The 20425-nt window shown below is 43.7% G+C and overlaps 1 protein-coding gene across 4 annotated transcripts in view; it reads left to right on the forward strand.

Moving 5' to 3' along the window:
- The window catches only part of KCNQ5 (potassium voltage-gated channel subfamily Q member 5), an 866735-nt gene that overhangs the window by 619825 nt on the left and 226485 nt on the right, over positions 1-20425 (forward strand). The window lies entirely within an intron of this gene.

Here is a 20425-nt window from a genome sequence, read left to right on the forward strand (position 1 = left end):
TAAATGTTATTTATTAACTATTTTGTGTGATATAATTATCTGGTTTAAGGGGATAAAAATGTAAAGTTTTAAAATTACGAAACTTTCAACATTTTTGCCAAAATTCTGATATTTTTACAAATAAACGCAAAAATATCTACCTAAATTTCCCATGAAGCACAATGTGTCACGGAAAAAAAGCACAAAATCACTCGGATACATTGAAGCATTCTAGAGTTATTACCACATAAAGTGACACTGGTCAGAATTTAAAAAAATTGGCTTGGTTATCATGGTGAAAACATGCTCTGGTGCGAAAGTGTTAAATAACCATTTGTGTCCTTATAGATGCAAATATATATATATATATGTATATATATATATATATATATATATATATATATATATATACAGTACGGACCAAAAGTTTGGACACACCTTCTCATTTAAGGATTTTTCTGTATTTTTATGACTATGAAAATTGTACATTCACACTGAAGGCATCAAAACTATTAATTAACACATGTTGAATTATATACAGTACAGACCAAAAGTTTGGACACACCTTCTCATTTAAAGATTTATCTATATTTTCATGACTATGAAAATTGTACATTCACACTGAAGGCATCAAAACTATGAATTAACACATGTGGAATTATATACTTAACAAAAAAGTGTGAAACAACTGAAAATATGTCTTATATTCTAGGTTCTTCAAAGTAGCCACCTTTTGCTTTGATGACTGCTTTGCACACTCTTGGCATTCTCTTGATGAGCTTCAAGAGGTAGTCACCAGAAATGGTCTTCCAACAATCTTGAAGGAGTTCCCTGAGATGCTTAGCACTTGCTGGCCCTTTTGCTTTCACTCTGCAGTCCAGCTCACCCCAAACCATCTCGATTGGGTTCAGGCCTGGTGACTGTGGAGGCAATCATCTGTCGTAGCACCCCATCACTCTCTTTCTTGGCCAAATAGCCCTTACACAGCCTGGAGGTGTGTTTGGGGTCATTGTCCTGTTGAAAAATAAATGATGGTCCAACTAAATGCAAACCGGATGGAATAGCATGCCGCTGCAAGATGCTGTGGTAGCCATGCTGGTTCAGTATGCCTTCAATTTTGAATAAATCCCCAACAGTGTCACCAGCAAAGCAACCCCACACCATCACACCTCCTCCTCCATGCTTCACGGTGGGAACCAGGCATGTAGAGTCCATCCGTTCACCTTTTCTGCGTCGCACAAAGACACGGTGGTTGGAACCAAAGATCTCAAATTTGGACTCATCAGACCAAAGCACAGATTTCGACTGGTCTAATGTCCATTTCGACTGGTCTAATGTCTAATGCCCAAACAAGTCTCTTTTGCTTGTTGCCTGTCCTTAGCAGTGGTTTCCTAGCAGCTATTTTACCATGAAGGCCTGCAGCACAAAGTCTCCTCTTAACAGTTGTTGAAGAGATGTGTCTGCTGCTAGAACTCTGTGTGGCATTGACCTGGTCTCTAATCTGAGCTGCTGTTAACCTGTGATTTCTGAGGCTGGTGACTCGGATAAACTTATCCTCAGAAGCAGATGTGACTCTTGGTCTTCCTTTTTTGGGGCGGTCCTCATGTGAGCCAGTTTCTTTGTAGCGCTTGATGGTTTTTGCAACTGCACTTGGGGACACTTTCAAAGTTTTCACAATTTTTCGCACTGACTGATCTTCATTTCTTAAAGTAATGATGGCCACTCGTTTTTCTTTACTTAGCTGCTTTTTTCTTACCATAATACAAATTCTAACAGTCTATTCAGTAGAACTATCAGCTGTGTTTCCATCAGACTTCTGCAGAACACAACTGATGTTCCCAACCCCATTTATAAGGCAAGAAATCCCACTTATTAAACCTGACAGGGCACACCTGTGAAGTGAAAACCATTTCCGGTCACTACTTCTTGAAGCTCATCAAGAGAATGCCAAGAGTGTGCAAAGCAGTCTTCAAAGCAAAAGGTGGCTACTTTGAAGAACCTAGAATATAAGACATATTTTCAGTTGTTTCACACTTTTTTGTTAAGTACATAATTCCACATGTGTTAATTCATAGTTTTGATGCCTTCAGTGTGAATGTACAATTTTCATAGTCATGAAAATGCAGAAAAATCTTTAAATGAGAAGGTGTGTCCAAACTTTTGGTCTGTACTGTACTTTACAAAAAAGTGTGGAACAAATGAAAATATGTCTTATATTCTAGGTTCTTCAAAGTAGCCACCTTTTGCTTTGATGACTGCTTTGCACACTCTTGGCATTCTGTTGATGAGCTTCAAGAGGTAGTCACCGGAAATGGTCTTCCAACAATCTTGAAGGAGTTCCCAGAGATGCTTAGCCCTTTTGCCTTCACTCTGCGGTCCAGCTCACCCAAAACCATCTCGATTGGGTTCAGGTCTGGTGACTGTGGAGGCCAGGTCATCTGTCGTAGCACCCCATCACTCTCCTTCTTGGTCAAATAGCCCTTTCACAGCCTGGAGGTGTGTTTGGGGTCATTGTCCTGTTGAAAAATAAATGATGGTCCGACTAAACGCAAACTGGATGGAATAGCATGCCGCTGCAAGATGCTGTGGTTTTTGCTGGTTCAGTATGCCTTCAATTTTGAATAAATCCCCATCAGTGTCACCAGCAAAGCACCCCCACAACATCACACCTCCTCCTCCATGCTTCACGGTGGGAACCAGGCATGTAGAGTCCATCCGTTCACCTTTTCTGCGTCGCACAAAGACATGGTGGTTAGAACCAAAGATCTCAAATTTGGACTCATCAGACCAAAGCACAGATTTCCACTGGTCTAATATCCATTCCTTGTGTTCTTTAGCCCAAACAAGTCTCTTCTGCTTGTTGCCTGTCCTTAGCAGTGGCTTCCTAGCAGATATTTTACCATGAAGGCCTGCTGCACAAAGTCTCCTCTTAACAGTTGTTGTAGAGATGTGTCTGCTGCTAGAACTCTGTGTGGCATTGACCTGGTCTCTAATCTGAGCTGCTGTTAACCTGCGATTTCTGAGGCTGGTGACTCGGATAAACTTATCCTCAGAAGCAGAGGTGACTCTTGGTCTTCCTTTTCTTGGGCGGTCCTCATGTGAGCCAGTTTCTTTGTAGCGCTTGATGGTTTTTGCAACTGCACTTGGGGACACTTTCAAAGTTTTCCCAATTTTTCGGACTGACTGACCTTCATTTCTTAAAGTAATGATGTCCACTCGTTTTTCTTTCCTTAGCCGCTTTTTTCTTGCCATAATACAAATTCTAACAGTCTATTCAGCTGTGTATCCACCAGACTTCTGCACAATACAACTGATGGTCCCAACCCTATTTATAATTTATAAGGCAAGAAATCCCACTTATTAAACCTGACAGGGCACACCTGTGAAGTGAAAAACATTTCCGGTGACTACCTCTTGAATCTCATCAAGAGAATGCCAAGAGTGTGCAAAGCATTCATCAAAGCAAAAGGTGGCTACTTTGAAGAACATAGAATATAAGACATATTTTCAGTTGTTTCACACTTTTTTGTTAAGTATATAATTCCACATGTGTTAATTCATAGTTTTGATGCCTTCAGTGTGAATGTACAATTTTCATAGTTATGAAAATACAGAAAAATGTATAAATGAGAAGGTGTGTCCAAACTTTTGGTCTGTACTGTATATATATATATATATATATATATATATATACATATATACAGTATATATATATATTTTGCACAGACAAATTGTTTTTAACTGAACATTAGAGATGAGCGTTGTTCTACTCGAACTGTTCGCCAATCTCAAATTCGAGTTGTTTTGGGCGGTGTTCGAGCCGTTCGGCGAACACGAACAATTTGAGAAAAATTCGGCTGTTCGAGGTTATGTTCGATAACTGTTCGTGCACCAAAATCATAACTGGATTTTTTCTCAGTAATGATGAAAATTAATGTTAATACGCAGTTTGAGTGTACAGCGGGGTGGGGGGAGGGGCAGGGGATGGATCTCTGCAGGAACAATGAAGATCTCCATTTTTTTTTCTCTTTCCCGCATTTGCAGTGGGGAGGTGCAATCTGTCAGCCTATCAGCAGCGCACACACGGAGCGAAGTGCTTTTTTTCACACAAGCAAGGGCATGTGTCATTGGCAGTGTATGTCACATGTCCTTGCCCTATAAGACCAAGCCATTTTCCCCGTCGCCACCATTTTCTCACTGTTGCAGCTGCGTGTTAGACGGCACCGCTGTTGCTGTGTGCGCTATACCTTGTTAATTTCAAGCCAATTTTCGCACAAATATACAGATAGCTTGGGAGTAGGGAATAGTTGTGATTGCAGTCCTTTTAAGGACTAGGTTACAGCATTTCCTACGACTTTTATCAGGGAGGTCTGTGCTCTTAAATAGATAGGTTGTGGGAGTAAAGACTAATTGTAATTGGAGTCCTTTTCAGGACTAGGTTACATGAGTTCCTATCAGTTTTTGCCAGGCAGGTCTGTGCCAGTGCTGTGCAAGTTTTTTTCACAGCATTTGGCTGAATCTAGCAAAGCTAATCCTTTTTGGCCTATTGCAGAGTGTGTTAGTCAGTGGAGTAGCCTATCTGTGTTGCAAGATATAACACCTGTGTATAGAATACCAATTTTTTTACTGCACCTAGTGAAGTAAAATCTTTTGGGCATAGCATCATTCTATTAGTCCATCTATACTGACCTCCATCAGGTTGCAAACTGAATATAATTTTTTTCTGCATCTAGCTCTGAAAAAATATTTGGGCTTCTAGCAGTGTGTGGGACTTGGTCTATTAGTCCATCTATACTGACCTCCATCAGGTTGCAAATTAAAAATAATTTTTTTCTTCATTTAGCTCTGAAAAAATATTTGGGCTTCTAGCAGTGTGTGGGACTTGTTCTATTAGTCCTTCTATACTGACCTCCAGCAGGTTGCAAATTGAATATAATTTTTTTCTGCATCTAGCTCTGAAAAAATAGTTGGGCTTCTAGCGGTGTGTGGGACTTGGTCTATTAGTCCATCTATACTGACCTCCATCAGGTTGCAAATTAAAAATAATTTTTTTCTGCATCTAGCTCTGAAAAAATATTTGGGCTTCTAGCAGTGTGTGGGACTTGGTCTATTAGTCCATCTATACTGACCTCCATCAGGTTGCAAATTAAAAATAATTTTTTTCTGCATCTAGCTCTGAAAAAATATTTGGGCTTCTAGCAGTGTGTGGGACTTGGTCTATTAGTCCATCTATACTGACCTCCATCAGGTTGCAAATTAAAAATAATTTTTTTCTTCATTTAGCTCTGAAAAAATATTTGGGCTTCTAGCAGTGTGTGGGACTTGTTCTATTAGTCCTTCTATACTGACCTCCAGCAGGTTGCAAATTGAATATAATTTTTTTTTGCATCTAGCTCTGAAAAAATAGTTGGGCTTCTAGCAGTGTGTGGGACTTGGTCTATTAGTCCATCTATACTGACCTCCATCAGGTTGCAAATTAAAAATAATTTTTTTCTGCATCTAGCTCTGAAAAAATATTTGGGCTTCTAGCAGTGTGTGGGACTTGGTCTATTAGTCCATCTATACTGACCTCCATCAGGTTGCAAATTAAAAATAATTTTTTTCTGCATCTAGCTCTGAAAAAATATTTGGGCTTCTAGCGGTGTGTGGGACTTGGTCTATTAGTCCATCTATACTGACCTCCATCAGGTTGCAAATTAAAAATAATTTTTTTCTGCATCTAGCTCTGAAAAAATATTTGGGCTTCTAGCAGTGTGTGGGACTTGGTCTATTAGTCCATCTATACTGACCTCCATCAGGTTGCAAATTAAAAATAATTTTTTTCTTCATCTAGCTCTGAAAAAATATTTGGGCTTCTAGCGGTGTGTGGGACTTGGTCTATTAGTCGATCTATACTGACCTCCATCAGGTTGCAAATTAAAAATAATTTTTTTCTGCATCTAGCTCTGAAAAAATATTTGGGCTTCTAGCAGTGTGTGGGACTTGGTCTATTAGTCCATCTATACTGACCTCCATCAGGTTGCAAATTAAAAATAATTTTTATCTGCATCTACAGTACCTCTGAAAAAATATTTGGGCTTCTAGCAGTGTGTGGGACTATTTGTATTAGTCCATCTATACTGACCTCCATCAGGTTGCAAATTCAAAATAATTTTTTTCTGCATCTAACCCAGCCAATAGTTTTGGCCTAATACCACAGTTTGGCCACTCAGCTCTGCTCGGTTACCATCCATTGTTTTTTTGTGCAAACAACTCCAGAGTTGTGAATTAGTTAACCACCAAAATGAGTGGAAAAAGGCCTGCTGCTGGTGGAAAGGGGAATAGGCGTGTTGGGAAGGGGAAAAAAGGTTGTGTCCGTGGGGTAGGTGTTAAAGCAACAGTAACATCTGCAGAAGAAAGACCATCTTCCAGCCAAACTAAAATGTCTACTTCTTTTAGCGGACAATGTGATAAGATCCCTTTCTTACGGCCACGCCAATCGCTACAAATTCCAGATGAGGCACAAAAACAGCAGGTGCTTCAACGGATATCAAGTGCTCCTTTAAGTGGGCTCTCCTCCACATCAACTTCAACATCACAAATACTCCAGTCCTCAAAGGTGTCACCCAAATCGCACTTGCTTCCTCACAGCTCCCAAATCTCCAGCTGCCCGTCTGAGTATGAGGTAGAACAGATGGTTGAGTCTGCAGAGCTGTTTACTCATACTATAGCCTGGGAATCAGAGGTCGACTCCAGCGCTTCTGTGAATCCAGACGAGGAAATGATCTGCACTGATGCCCAGAATCTTTATGAGTCGGATCCAGGACCAGACGCAGAAGGTTCTGACCATAATGTAGACCCTCATTCCCAAACTGTAACTCCTGTTGGTGGAGACAAGGAGGAAGACGATGATAAGACTCAAATACCTGATTGGAGCGACAACTTTAGTTTTTTGTCAGGGCATTAACAGGTTGGCTCTGAGGACGACGGGTGTGATAACGCACAGGGTGATGATGATGAGGTCGGAGATCCCACTTACTGTCAACCCACAGTCAGCCAAGAGATGAGGTCAGCAGAGGAGGTGGAGGAAGATGCTAGTGACGACGAGGTCAGGTTGCGCCTTCCTGGACAGAGACGTAGTACTGGAAGCACGTCAACAACTGCATCCTCAAACACAACTCTGCCTCTCACCACAAGTCGTGGTGGCTCTTCAGGTCGCATGGGTGCTAAGCCTTGCATAGCCTGGGCATTTTTTCAGATCGATAAAGATGACCCAACTCGTGTTATCTGTAACATTTGTCAGCAAAAGCTAAGTAGAGGCCAAAAAATACATAGTTTGAGTACTTCATGCATGAACCGGCACATGGACATGAAGCATAAGTTGCAGTGGGAAGCTCAGTGTGCTACAATGCGGCCTAGCCGGCCGGGCCAATCACCGTCTGCCATATCTTGTGCATCCGCGGCCTCTTCATCCTCTGTGACTGGGGGGACAGCAGTCACACCTGTTTTGGGGCGCAGAACTGCCACCTCTTTACCCGCAACAGCCAGCGTGATTGGCAGGTCATCATTTTCTTTGGAGGTGGTAACACCAGCTGGTGTTGAGCGTTGTCCGACATCGATAGCACCACCTTTGGATCAAGGCAACCTAACATGTCCGCCTGCATCTTCCTCACAGACCGGCAGTTTGCCGGGGACACCCTTATCAACCCCGTCTAAGCACAATAGCCAGCCCTCGGTCCCTCAGATGTGGACAAGTAAAAGACCATTTCCTCCTAGCCATGAGAAAGCTAAGAGGTTGAATTTCACCATCTGCAAGCTCTTGGCTACAGAAATGCTGCCTTTCCGCCTGGTGGACACAGAGGATTTTCGAGACCTTATGTCCGTCGCAGTGCCCCAGTACCAGATGCCCAGTCGGCACTACTTCTCAAAGAAAGGTGTGCCTGCGCTCCACCAGCATGTCGCACACAACATCACCGCTTCTTTGAGAAACTCTGTGTGTGACAGGGTGCATTTCACCACAGACACTTGGACGAGTAGGCATGGACAGGGGCGTTACATGTCGCTGACTGGGCACTGGGTAACTATGGTGACAGCAGGACAAGGGGCTGCTGTCCAAGTCTTGCCGTCCCCACGAGTTGTGCGTCAATCCTCTTTATGTCAAAGTTCCTCCACTGCTTCTGCCTCCTCAACCTCCTCTCGGTCTTCCACCTGCACCCAAAGCCTGTCTGGTCATGCCACAAGCTTTCTAACTGCGCAGAAGGGATCCTGCACACCTCCTTACTATGCTGGCAGTAGGGCTCAACGTCATCAGGCGGTTTTTACATTGAAATGTCTGGGAAATGTGAGTCACACAGCTGAGGAGTTGTGGTCAGCTCTGGAGAACCAATTTCATGAATGGTTGTCTCCACTGGACCTGAAACCAGGGAAGGCCGTGTGCGACAATGCTGCAAACCTGGGTGCGGCCCTTCGCCGGGGCAATGTCACACACGTGCCTTGTATGGCTCACGTGTTGAACCTGGTTGTCCAGCAATTTTTAGCCCACTATCCCAGACTAGATGGCCTTCTGCAGAGGGCACGGTCGCTGTGTGCTCACTTCCGCCGTTCGCATCCCGCAGCTCAGCGACTTACATCTCTACAGAAGTCGTTGGGCCTGCCACTTCACCGGCTAAAATGCGATGTGCCTACCCGGTGGAATTCAACTCTGCACATGTTGCAGCGACTGTGGCAGCACCGACAAGCCCTGGTGCAATACGTTCTGACGTATAGCCTGGGCCAACGAGATTCAGAGGTGGGGCAAATCACGCTGGAGGAGTGGTCTCAGATCAGGGACCTATGCACCCTTCTGCACAGTTTTGAAATGGCGACGAAGATGTTTAGTGCTGACGATGCCATTATCATCATGACTATTCCGGTGATTTACATGCTGGAGCACATGTTAAACAGAATTCGGAGTCAGGTGGTGGCACAAGAGGAGGTGGAGGAAGTAGAGGAGGAGGAGTTGTATGCGGAAGGGCTAACATCTGCAAGGTCCAGACGGTCGGCAGCACCAAGGCGGCAGGCATGTGAGGGTGGGGGAGATGGTTTTACCAGGGTGCATGGTAGCAGCCAAACTAGTGAGGAAGGTGCAGGAGCCCAGGAAGAAGTGGAGGACGAACTGATGGAAGACTCATCAGATGAGGGAGACCTTGATCACATTTCTGTTGTGCGAGGTTGGGGGGAGAGGACAGAGGAAGGAAGCATGATTGTTACCTCGCCACCAACACAACAGGGACTTGGTTCTCCTGGATGCGCAACACACATGAGTGCCTTCTTGCTGCACTACCTGCAACATGACCCTCGAATTGTGAGAATTAGAAATAATCCTGACTACTGGGTTGCCACACTGTTAGATCCCCGGTACAAAAGTAAATTTGCAGAAATTATTCCTGCCATAGAAAGGGATGCACGCATGCAGGAGTATCAGCAGAGACTGTTGCAGAATCTTACATGTGCTTTTCCACAAAATACCAGTGGTGCACGTAGTGAATCTCACAGTTCCAACTTGCCAACCGTGGGACCGTCAAGTGTTCAGCACTCAAACCGTAACAGAACCACAGTATCTGCTGGTAACATCAATTTTGCGGAATCATTTCACCACTTTTTTAGCCCATCCTTTGCAAGGCCACAGTAGACAAGAAGTCTGACACATAGTCAACGCCTAGAGACGATGGTACAGGAGTATCTCCAAGTAAACATTGAAGCCACGACTGTGTCACTGGACCCTTGCTCTTTTTGGGCTTCCAATCTGGATAAATGGCCGGAGCTAGCCACTTACGCCTTGGAGATCTTGTCATGCCCCGCAGCCAGCGTTCTGTCTGAACGTGTGTTCAGCGCTGCTGGTGGTGTGCTGACAGATAAGCGCACGCGGCTCTCCACTGATAATGTAGACAGACTCACGTTCATAAAGATGAACAAATCATGGATCCGAAACGACTTTTCTACCCCTGTGTCATCCTGGGGAGAGTAAAAGCTTGATGATTGGTTAAAATCACCCTACCAACCGTTTTAAGCTTTCAAATTACTAATCATGTTTATCTGTATCTTGACTGGAAAATAATTTGGGCTTTGTAGCAGTGTGCAGCACTGATCCTATTAGGCCATCTATACTAAAGCTTCACCAGATTTAAAATTAAAAATAATTTTTAGCTGCATCTAGCCCGGAAAATAATTTTGGGGCTCCGAGATGCGCAAGGCACATAAGTGCCTTCTTGCTGCACTACCTGCAGCATGACCCTCATATTGTCAGAATTCGAAGTAATCATGACTACTGGGTTGCCACACTCTTAGATCCCCCAAACTTTTCGATCAACCTTTTCATTTTAATAAAGACCAAAAAAATGGTCATTTTTGAAATTATAAGCATTAGCAGGTTGTTAGAAACTGAAATCAAACAGTTTTCAACTCAAAACTTTATTCTAGGTGATGTTACATTTTCACATAGGACCCCTTGTTCGAAAGGAGCTTCTGAACTCTCTCGTCCATTGAATTTGTCAGGTTTTGGATGGTTTCTGCTTCAATTGTTTTGCATGAGGACAGAATACCCTCCCAGAGCTGTTGCTTAGATGTGAACTGCCTCCCGCCATCATAGACACTCCTTTTAATGATGCTCCAAAGGTTCTGAATGGGGTAGAGGTCAGGGGAGCATGGGGGTCACACCATAAGTTTGTCCCCTTTTATGCCCAAATCAGCCAGAGATGCAGATGTTTTATGTGCAGCATGAGATGGTGCATTATCATGCAGAAAAATGATCTTGCTGTGAAATACACGGTTCTTCTTCTTGAACCATGGCAGGAAGTGCTGTTTGAGAAAATCCACATACATTATGGAGTTCATCTTTAGCGCCTTCAGGGATCCTAAAGGGGCCGACAATCTCTCTCCCCATGATTCCAGCCCAAAACATTACTCCACCTCCTCCTTGTTGGCGCTGTAGCCGTGTTTGCGTGGGGTGTCCATCAACCAGCCATCCTCCACTCCATCCATCTGGACCATCGAGCGCTGCACGGCACTCATCCGTGAACAAAACAGTTTTGAAATCAGTCTTCATGTAATGTTTGGCCCACTGGAGCCGTTTCTGCTTGTGTGAAGTGGATAGAGGAGGTCGACAGGATGGCGCATGCACAGCTGCAAACCTCTGAAGGACCCTGCATCTTGTTGTTCGGGGGACGTTGGAGGCACAAGCAGCTTCAAAAACTTGTCTGCTGCTATGACAAGGCTTTTTTGCCGCTGCTCTTTCAACCTGACGTAATTGCCTGTAGGAAAGAGTCCTCAATTTGCCCTTATCAGCACGCACACGTGTGTACTGTGAATCAGCTACATACTTCTTGATTGCCAAGACACTTCATCCTGATCATCGCACAATGTTGATTGTAGTCATGCCTTGACCTAAACACTCCACAATTTGTTGCTTCTCAGCAGCCGACACATCCTTTTTCTTTCCCATTTTGGCAGAAAATGTAGGCTGCTTAATAATGTGATAGAGCCTTCTTAAGTAGTCTTGCCTTTCATTGGACACACCTGCCAAACTAATTAGCACAGGTGTCTGCAATTGCTTACAGTGATATAAAGAGCCCTGACACACATCACCATCAATGAGTTTAACTGACAAACAAACAAATTCTTCCCTTATCACTCCTAAACACTTTTTGTATAATAATTTGGAACGCAGTGTACATGTGCTTTTCCACAAAACACCAGTGGTTCACGTAGTGAATCTTACAGTTCTAACTTGCCAACCGTGGTCTGTATGGAGTTGTTCAATAAAGGGCCCAAAATTAAGATAACATAGATGGGAGAGGTCTCTATGAATAGGAATTCCTAAGTATTTGATACCCTGTGAGGGCCAGGCAAAGGGAAAGTTGGACTGGATGGAATCCTATATGGATTTGGGGAGGGAGACATCGAGGGCCTCAGACTTCGCTGCATTGATTTTAAAATTTTACCATGTAACAAAGTGATCTATTTCAGCCATAACAGCATGGATGGATATATGTGATTGAGTGATATATACTAGGACATCATCAGCAAATAGAGAGCACTTGTACTCGGTGCCTCCCACCTCAATCCACCTAATATTGGGGTTATGGCGAATTGATGAGAGCAGGTGCTCCGTCACTAGGATGTATAAGAGAGGGGACAGAGGACATCACTGCCTTGTCCCATTGGTGATTGTGAAAGGTGATGAAAATGTTCTGACGCACCCCCTGGGCCTTGGGACACCCGGAGCCGGACCCTTTTTGGTGGATGCTGGTGGTTGTAGTCTTCGTGGCGGCGACCCAGTTCCGTGGCTCAGGGCGGTCAAACCAGTGGCGGAACTATTTATGTGGTTTTCATGTTTAAATGTACGACTACGCCACCCGTGGATTGCGGTCAGAGTGAACCGCCGCTACAGGGCAGACCACTGAGGCTGGTGTTGTGGGTGCAGCAGAGCGTAGCATAACTCCCCACGGGAGGAGTATAGCCTCAGGGAAGTGTATGCGGAGGATGGGGGTGATGGTGCAGGGCAGCAGCAGTAACGACACGGAGTCAGTGATGCAGTTCAGGGCCTTTACTCACAGTTCTTATTATCCAGACCACGTCTGCAGGTAACGGCTGCCCACGTCGTACTGTGCTCACCAGGTGAGGGGCTCAGACAACTCCCAGATAACTTTGGAGCACTTCACAGGACCCCCTTTGTGTGTCCTTTGTCTGGCCTTTCTTACCAACACTTCTGTCCGGCTGCTTCGGGCCTCCTCTTGGTAAACTTGGCGCCAGTTTCCCTGACCCTATGTGGTGCCTTCCTAGCGGGTGTAGCGAGGGGCTGCGCCACATAAAATGTCAGAGCCTCCGGTTTCTAGCTGAGGGTCGTTTCCTGCCTCCAGTAGTTCGGGGACCGGTCTCCCCCTTTGGCCTGACCCCTCCACGCAGGTGGATTCGGGCGTGCGGTGGCGACTCGCCCGTCCGCACCCCTGGGATCCCTTCATTCCTCGTTCCTGGAGCCTTCTCCGCTCCTCTTCCTTCCTTCTCCCTCTTCCAGGCCTGGGCCTCTGTTACTAGGCCCGCCTCCGGAGCAGAGCTCATGCAGAGCCCCTGCTCCCTGCCACTTCTGCTCAGACTTCTCTGCACTGAACTAAGATGGTGCCCACCTTTTATACTCCCTTCTCAATGCACCCAGGAACTGCTTCCTCCCTGCTCCTGCACTACAGGGTTCCCCTTCCTCAGTGTTCCCTCCCCCCACTCCAGCCAGGGACAGGGACTGTCGTGCCCATCTCAGGGGCATATTGGTCGCCCTGCCCTACGGCAATGTGGTGTAATGCATGCAGGTGTCGGGTCCTGATCCACACTACATCCTACTAGCAGTGTCTGCTAGTGAGCGGATTATCCCGGCTGTTAAGCAAGCTGCACCACCTGTAGTTTAGACACTTAATTTTTTCAAAGGAAATGCTTCGGGACCATGGGATACTTAGTGAAGAGCATCAGGAGGCACCCCAAGGCATAGGGGCTGGGACTGGCAGTAGGATGCCTTGCGGTGGACAGCCGAGCTCGATCCTTATAAAAGCTTTTTAACTGCAGCAGCTTTAGTGGACGCTACTGGAGCTGGAATTACCGCGGCTGCTGGCATGAGACTTGCCCTCCAATAGATCCTTGTAAATGGATTTAAAGTGTATTCATTCAAATTAGAGAGACAATTTAAATTAAAAAGCTTAGAGCTGCCTCCACCACAGGGGGGCTCGCTCGACCCACCAGCGGACAGGCACCAGTATTGGGAGAGGGGGGCTGGCCGTCAGGGTTCACCGTGGCTCTGGCACAAACCCGGCGACACGGAGGTGGCACGGGCAGGAGCGGACTGGCCGTGTCGGCTTCTCACTTTTTGGATTTTAGAAGGGCATGACATGCCTATATCTGTGTCTCCCCCTCCTTTTACTCCTCCACCTCTTTTATTTTCGCATGACTATATGTACTTGTCACTTTTCCATGTGTTAGTTATGTCTTCTGAGCAGTTTGTCAGCTTTTGGACACCTTTGAAGGTGTTTTCTATGTGTTTCTATGTGTTTTTGTTTGCCTGCCATTGGTTTTAACGGTGTTCGAAGGTGTTCGACGAACAGTTCGACGAACAGTTCGGCGAACACATGGGTGTTCGACGAACCGAACCGAACTCGAACACTACTGGGGTGGCTCAACACTACTGAACATCTGCAAAAAATAGAGATTAAGTCCCATTCATTGGCCTTGTTTTCTTTTTTCATCATTGGGTCATTATCATTATCCTGCAGATTAACTATAATTATCTTAATGGACTAATTAAGATTAGATTGGTGGGGGGGTCAAACTCTCAGTACATACTCAAATCCACTTCTCTGTTCTACACACAACAATACTTACACAATCTGTAGTTTATCACATAACATAGAGTCCACTGTTCTGCACATAATGGCAAAATCCACTGTTCTGCACATAATGGCAAAATCCACTGTTCTGCACATAATAATACTGACATAATCCACTGTTCTGCACATAATAATACTGACATAATCCATTGTTCTGCACATAACAATCCTGACGCAATCCACTGTTCTGCATGTAACTATACTTGTAAAATCCACAGTCCTACACATAACACTTACACAATCCACTTTTCTGAACATAACAATACTGACACAATCCACTGTTCTACATGCAACTATACTTGCACAATCCTCTGCTCTGCACATAATAATACTGACACAATCCACTGTTCAGCACATAATACTGACACCATCCACAGTTCTACACATAACACTTGCACAATCCACTGTTCTGAACATAATAATACTGGCATAATCCACTGTTCCGCACATAATACTAACACAATCCACTGTTTTGCATGTAACTATACTAACACAATCCACTGCTCTGCACATAACAATACTGACACAATCCACTGTTCTGCACATAACAATACTGACACAATCCACTGTTCTGCATGTAACTATACTTGTACAATCCACTGTTCTGCACATAACACTTACATAATCCACTGCTCTGCACATAACAATACTGACACAATCCACTGTCCTGCATGTAACTATACTTGTACAATCTCCTGTTTTGCACATGACAATACTATTACCACGTACAAGCGTTCCATCTATCCCAATTTAACTCTTACAGCGCTTACGCTTTCTCCCACCACAAGGCATGGCGGGGAGGATGCAGGTCAAGCAGCAGGTCCTACCACAATATGTTCTTCATGCACAGAAGTCTGCGCAGAAGACCTTTGTGACAAGTCCTGTGCGAAGATGTCTGGTGAATGTGCATCCCAAGGGTCAACCAGAGAAAACCGTAAAGATGTACGTGATCCTGGACGATCATAGTAACCGATCACTTGCAAGTTCAGAACTCTTTGATCTATTTAACTCACCCCTACACCCTGGGCACCTGTAGTGGTGTTACAGAGGTCTCTGCGAGAAGAGCCAATGGACTAATAGTATCTTCTCTCAAGAACAACGTGGAGATACCCCTACCCACTCTCATTGAGTGAAACCAGATACCATCCAACAGAGAGGAAATCCCAACCCCAGAGGCTGCTCTTCATCACCCTCATCTAAAGACTATAGCCAACAAGATACTAGCCCTTGACAACAGCGCAAATATCCTGATACTGCTCGGCAGAGACATTCTCAAGCTACACAAGGTACATCAGCAAATCAACGGACCACATAATGCTCCATTTTGTCAACGCTTTGATCTAGCTGGGTTATCATAGGTAATGTCTGCATAGATAAGTTGAAGAGGCCGACAAGGATTTCCTCATTTAAGACTCATGTCTTGCCAACAGGTCGCAGCACTTACTTTCAGCCATGCCCACATCATTACTGGGTGAAAGAGAAGCTGAGTGACAATAAGTGTCAGCAAAAAAACCCTGACAACATGAACACATTCCTGTCCTGTGATGACAACCTCAGGTCAACAGTGTTCAGTTCTACAAGTGAAGACAACAAGCTGGCATCTGCAAGAGAGGACAAGGAATTCATAAGGGTTATGGAAAGAGAATTCACTTAGGATGACTCCAACAGCTGGGTAGCACCTTTACGCTTTCATTCTCCAAGAAAAAAAGTGGCAAACAATCTGCAGCAACCAACTGCAAGGTTTTCATCTTTAAAATGCACCCTTAAGAGAAAACGAGAGATGGAGAAACATTTTGTCGACTTCATGCAGAATATCAGAGGTCATCCAGAGCCTGCACCACCACTGAAGGAAGGAGAAGGATGCTGGTATCTTTCATTCTTTGGTGTCTATCACCCTCACAAACCTAACCAAATCAGAGTGGTATTTGACTCCAGTGCTCAGTATGAAGGCATCTCTCTCAATAGCCTGCTCCTCACTGGGCCTAACCTAAACGACAGCCTTATAGGAGTACTGATTCACTTCAGACAATAACCTGTTGCAGACAGTAATAGCTGACATTCAGCAAATGCGCCATTGTTTTATAATGCGAGAAGACAGTAGAAACTACTTCAGGTTCCTATGGCACAAGGACATTGACTTCCACAACAAGGTCGTAGACTACCAAATGAAGGTACGTATCTTCGGGAACAGCCCCTCACCTGCAATCTATGGACTGAGACAGACAGCCAAGGAAGGTGAGAGAGAATATGGATCTGATGCTCGTCTATTTGTGGAGAAGAGCTTCTATGTAGATGATGGGCTTAAGTCTCTGCCCACAAGTAAAGAGGCAATTGATCTGCTCTCTATAACACTGGAAATGCTGTCGGTAGCAAACCTCAGACTTCACAAGATCATCTCCAACAGCCAGGAGATAATGAAGGCATTCCCATCTGAGGTCCATGCAACGAGCTTAAAAGACTTCCATCTGGGTTATGACATTCCTCCTATGCAACACAGCATTGGTCTGCTTTGAGACATTAAATCGGACTCATTCACATTCCAGGTGTCAGTCTGCGATAAATCCTTCACCAAACAAGGAGTCTTATCTGTTGGGAACAGCATCTATGATCCTCTTGGGTTTATAGTGGCCATCACCATTCAAGGCACGATACTGTTGAGACAGTTGAATGCTGAGAACACGGAATGGGACACTATGCTACCGTACCAAAAGCAAAAAAGGCATGGAAAAAGTCTCAGAAGGTCTTAGAACACCTCCAAGTCCCACGTTGTTATTCCTTAAAGTCCCTTTCAGCCACCATCAGACGAGAAGTACACATTTTCTCTGATGCATCTACAGAGGCCATAGCTGTATTGGCCTGTCTGAAGACCTCGTAGGCCATCAACAGGGTGCATTGCTGATTTGTCCTGGACAAGGCCAAACTAGCCCCAAAGCCGGCACTATAGACCACAAGCCACGAATTTGGACTTACAACTGTTATAGTTACTATTGTATATTTGTGTTTTCCTATTTTATCTTTTTTATCTTTAAGGTTACAGATCGACAGTGGACATCATAAAAGGACTTCATGTCAAAATTGGATCATTGTGAAATCTAAAGATTTCAGATGGGTAGTGTCATGTCCCATGATTGAGGAATCATACTGACAGTATTGTAGTATCATTGTGTTGTTATATTGTGCTGTTTTCTTGCTATGCAATAAGGTTTGCCCTCTTTAGAAGTTTGTCGTTCCTCTCTCCCTGTCTCTCTCTGATGTAACTCTGATGTCAGTAAACCCTCCCTTCTTCCTCATTCACTATCAGCCATCTTAGAAGCTCCTGTGTGTTTACAGCCCTTTTTCTGAAAAGTCTTTTTTACCTGCTGTATGTGTGCATATCTACAAGAATTCAGCTGGAAAATAAACCTTCTTCTGGAATCTTCATACGTGCCTCCTACAGTCGAGTTCAAGCTATCTGAGGACATCACTATGTGTGAGTAACAGTTGAAAGAGGCTGCCTAGAAACGGTGTCTCAGTGCCCTACATTTGCAGCTTAGCTATGGAGTCAGAATATTTCATATAGCTCTACTTCAGGAAAAATGAAGCAGTGGGTAAATTTACTCTTAGGGTAGAGTCACATGACCATATTTTCACATCCATAAAAAATGGTCCTATTACTTCGATCAAAGACTTTGATCAGAGTTTGATCAGAGTGATATCAGTTTTTCTCTCGTACGAGGAGAAAAAAATAAGTTTCTTTGCCTTCTCCAGTTTGTCAGTCCATGAAAATCAGACTATACTCGGATGTCATCCTAATGCAGTCCAATTTTTTCATGGACCCATAGACTTACATTGATGATTTTGATCTGACACTTGGATCAAAATTGGACATCTCTACATTTTTTTCCGCAGACAATTCGGTCTGAAGAAAAAAATGGGACATGTGCACATCACCGTAGAATATCATAGGGATGAGTGCGATCCGTGAAAACCAGATAGCACTCGTCCAAGAAAACCATTTATGTGCACAAGTCCTTACAGTGCTGTGCAGTGTGGATCAGTCAAAATAGTGAGCGGGATATGTCACAGGAGCGCCACAATAGGTTTAACCCCCTTAATAACTACTGCTATAACCCTTTTTATTCTAAAGATCATTTTCAAAATCCCTTTAATAAACCAAAAACCTGAGAGTGAATTATTTTATGCATTCTACTCAAATAGCTGAGTATTTGCTCTGTAGTGGTGTCATAGGATGATTAATAGTCAGATTTTTGCATGCGGTATTAGGAGTGTTGAAATAAAAGATGCTTTACTTCTTTAGTGTTTTTCTTCATTGTTTCCAGATATTTTTGCATTTCTATGAAGCAGATCTGTTTCAGTATGTTCGGTTAAAAATATATATGAGGCTATTTTGACATGACCATTAGCTGTCAGCATGTAAAGGAAGCTAGTACTTCTGCTTGACGATAATACACTTATTATAGCTGCCATTCATCCCACAGATATTTCTCCAACATAAACACGCTTGGCTTGACTGAGCATTCACATGTTCTACTAAGAAGAGAGGAATAGACCAGGTAGTTGCTTATTTCCAGGAGGAATGAAGGATTGCGCGTGTTGAAATCCTACGTGACGCTTCCTTCTTTTCCCCCACCATCTACTCTAGGGGGAGAACACTGACTCTGCCATGATCTAGAAATGATAAGATGCTCTGAATGAAATCAGCAGCTCCACTCATCTAATGTGCATGTGCACCATTTGTAATGTTGTCTTTTTTGGGGGGCTATTTATAGTACAATTTATAACCAATAAATGCATGGACCATAAAATACATGCCGATAAGGGATAGTCTAAGTGAATAAATTAATAAAAAAGGGGAAAATGTTATAATTGTGTGCTATTTCCAATACATTCTACCACTCAGAAAACCAAGTAAAAATAAGGTAAATATAATGCATTATAGATTATTGAATTTCTTGCATTGATTGCGCGTCTCAGAGGAAATATCTTTTATATGTGTGGTCAGTTGAAAGGACTGGCACACGACTTATTCCTTCCAAAGTCCATACTAAGGAAGAAAGGCGATTCCAGCAGCTAAATAGGAAAGGGTTCTTTACAGTCAGAGCAGTCGGACTGTGGAATGCCCTACCACAAGAGGTAGTGATGGCAGACACTATAACAGCTTTTAAAAAATGGCTGGATGATTTCCTCGATACAGGTGACATTGTGGGTTACAGTTAAATTAAACAAAATGTTACATCTATAGTAGTACATTTGATCCAGAGTTCTTGTACTGATTGCCTTTTCTCGGGGTCAAGAAGGAATTTTTCCCTGTGATACAAATTGGCTGAATGTGTCCTGAGGTTTTTGCACAGCAAGTCTTCCATATCCTGGTTCAGCAAAACAGCCCCAGACCATCACACTACCACCACCATATTTTACTGTTGGTATCATGTTCCTTTTCTGAAATACTGTGTTACTTCTACACCAGATCTAATGGGACAACCACCTTCCAAAAAGTTCAACTTTTGTCTCGTCAGAGAAAAGAGTATTCTCCCAAAAATCTTGCCGCTCATCAAGATGTTTTCTGGCTAAACTGAGATGAGCCTTTATGTTCTTTTTACTCAGCAGTGGTTTTTCTTTGGATCGCAGCATCATGTCTAGCCTTTGAGGATCTTTTGGTCTACTTCACTTTGTCAGGCAGGTCATATTTAAGCGATTTCTTGATTGAGAACAGTTGTGGCAGTAATCTAGCCTGTGTGTGGCTAGGGAAATTGAACTCAGCTTCCCAAAGATGTGATAAACCACAGCTAATTTATGTTTTAAGGAGGTGTGGGGGGGGGCAATCACTTTTTCACACAAGGCCCTGTAGGTTTGGATTTCTTTTTCCCTTAATAATAAAGACTTCATTTAAAAACTACATTTTACTTGTGTTATCTTTTTGTCTAATATTTAAATTTGTTTGTGATCTGAAATATATAATTGTGACAAACATGCAAAAGAATAAGAAATCAGGAAGGGGGCAAACACTTTTTTCACACCACTGTATGTATATTTCTGTACCAATTCCAAGGCTTTCCAAGTTTTTT

This window comes from Phyllobates terribilis, unplaced genomic scaffold, assembly GCF_046119375.1.
Source record: "Phyllobates terribilis strain yellow unplaced genomic scaffold, ASM4611937v1 Scaffold_3__8_contigs__length_932513732, whole genome shotgun sequence".
Lineage (NCBI taxonomy): Eukaryota > Metazoa > Chordata > Amphibia > Anura > Dendrobatidae > Phyllobates > Phyllobates terribilis.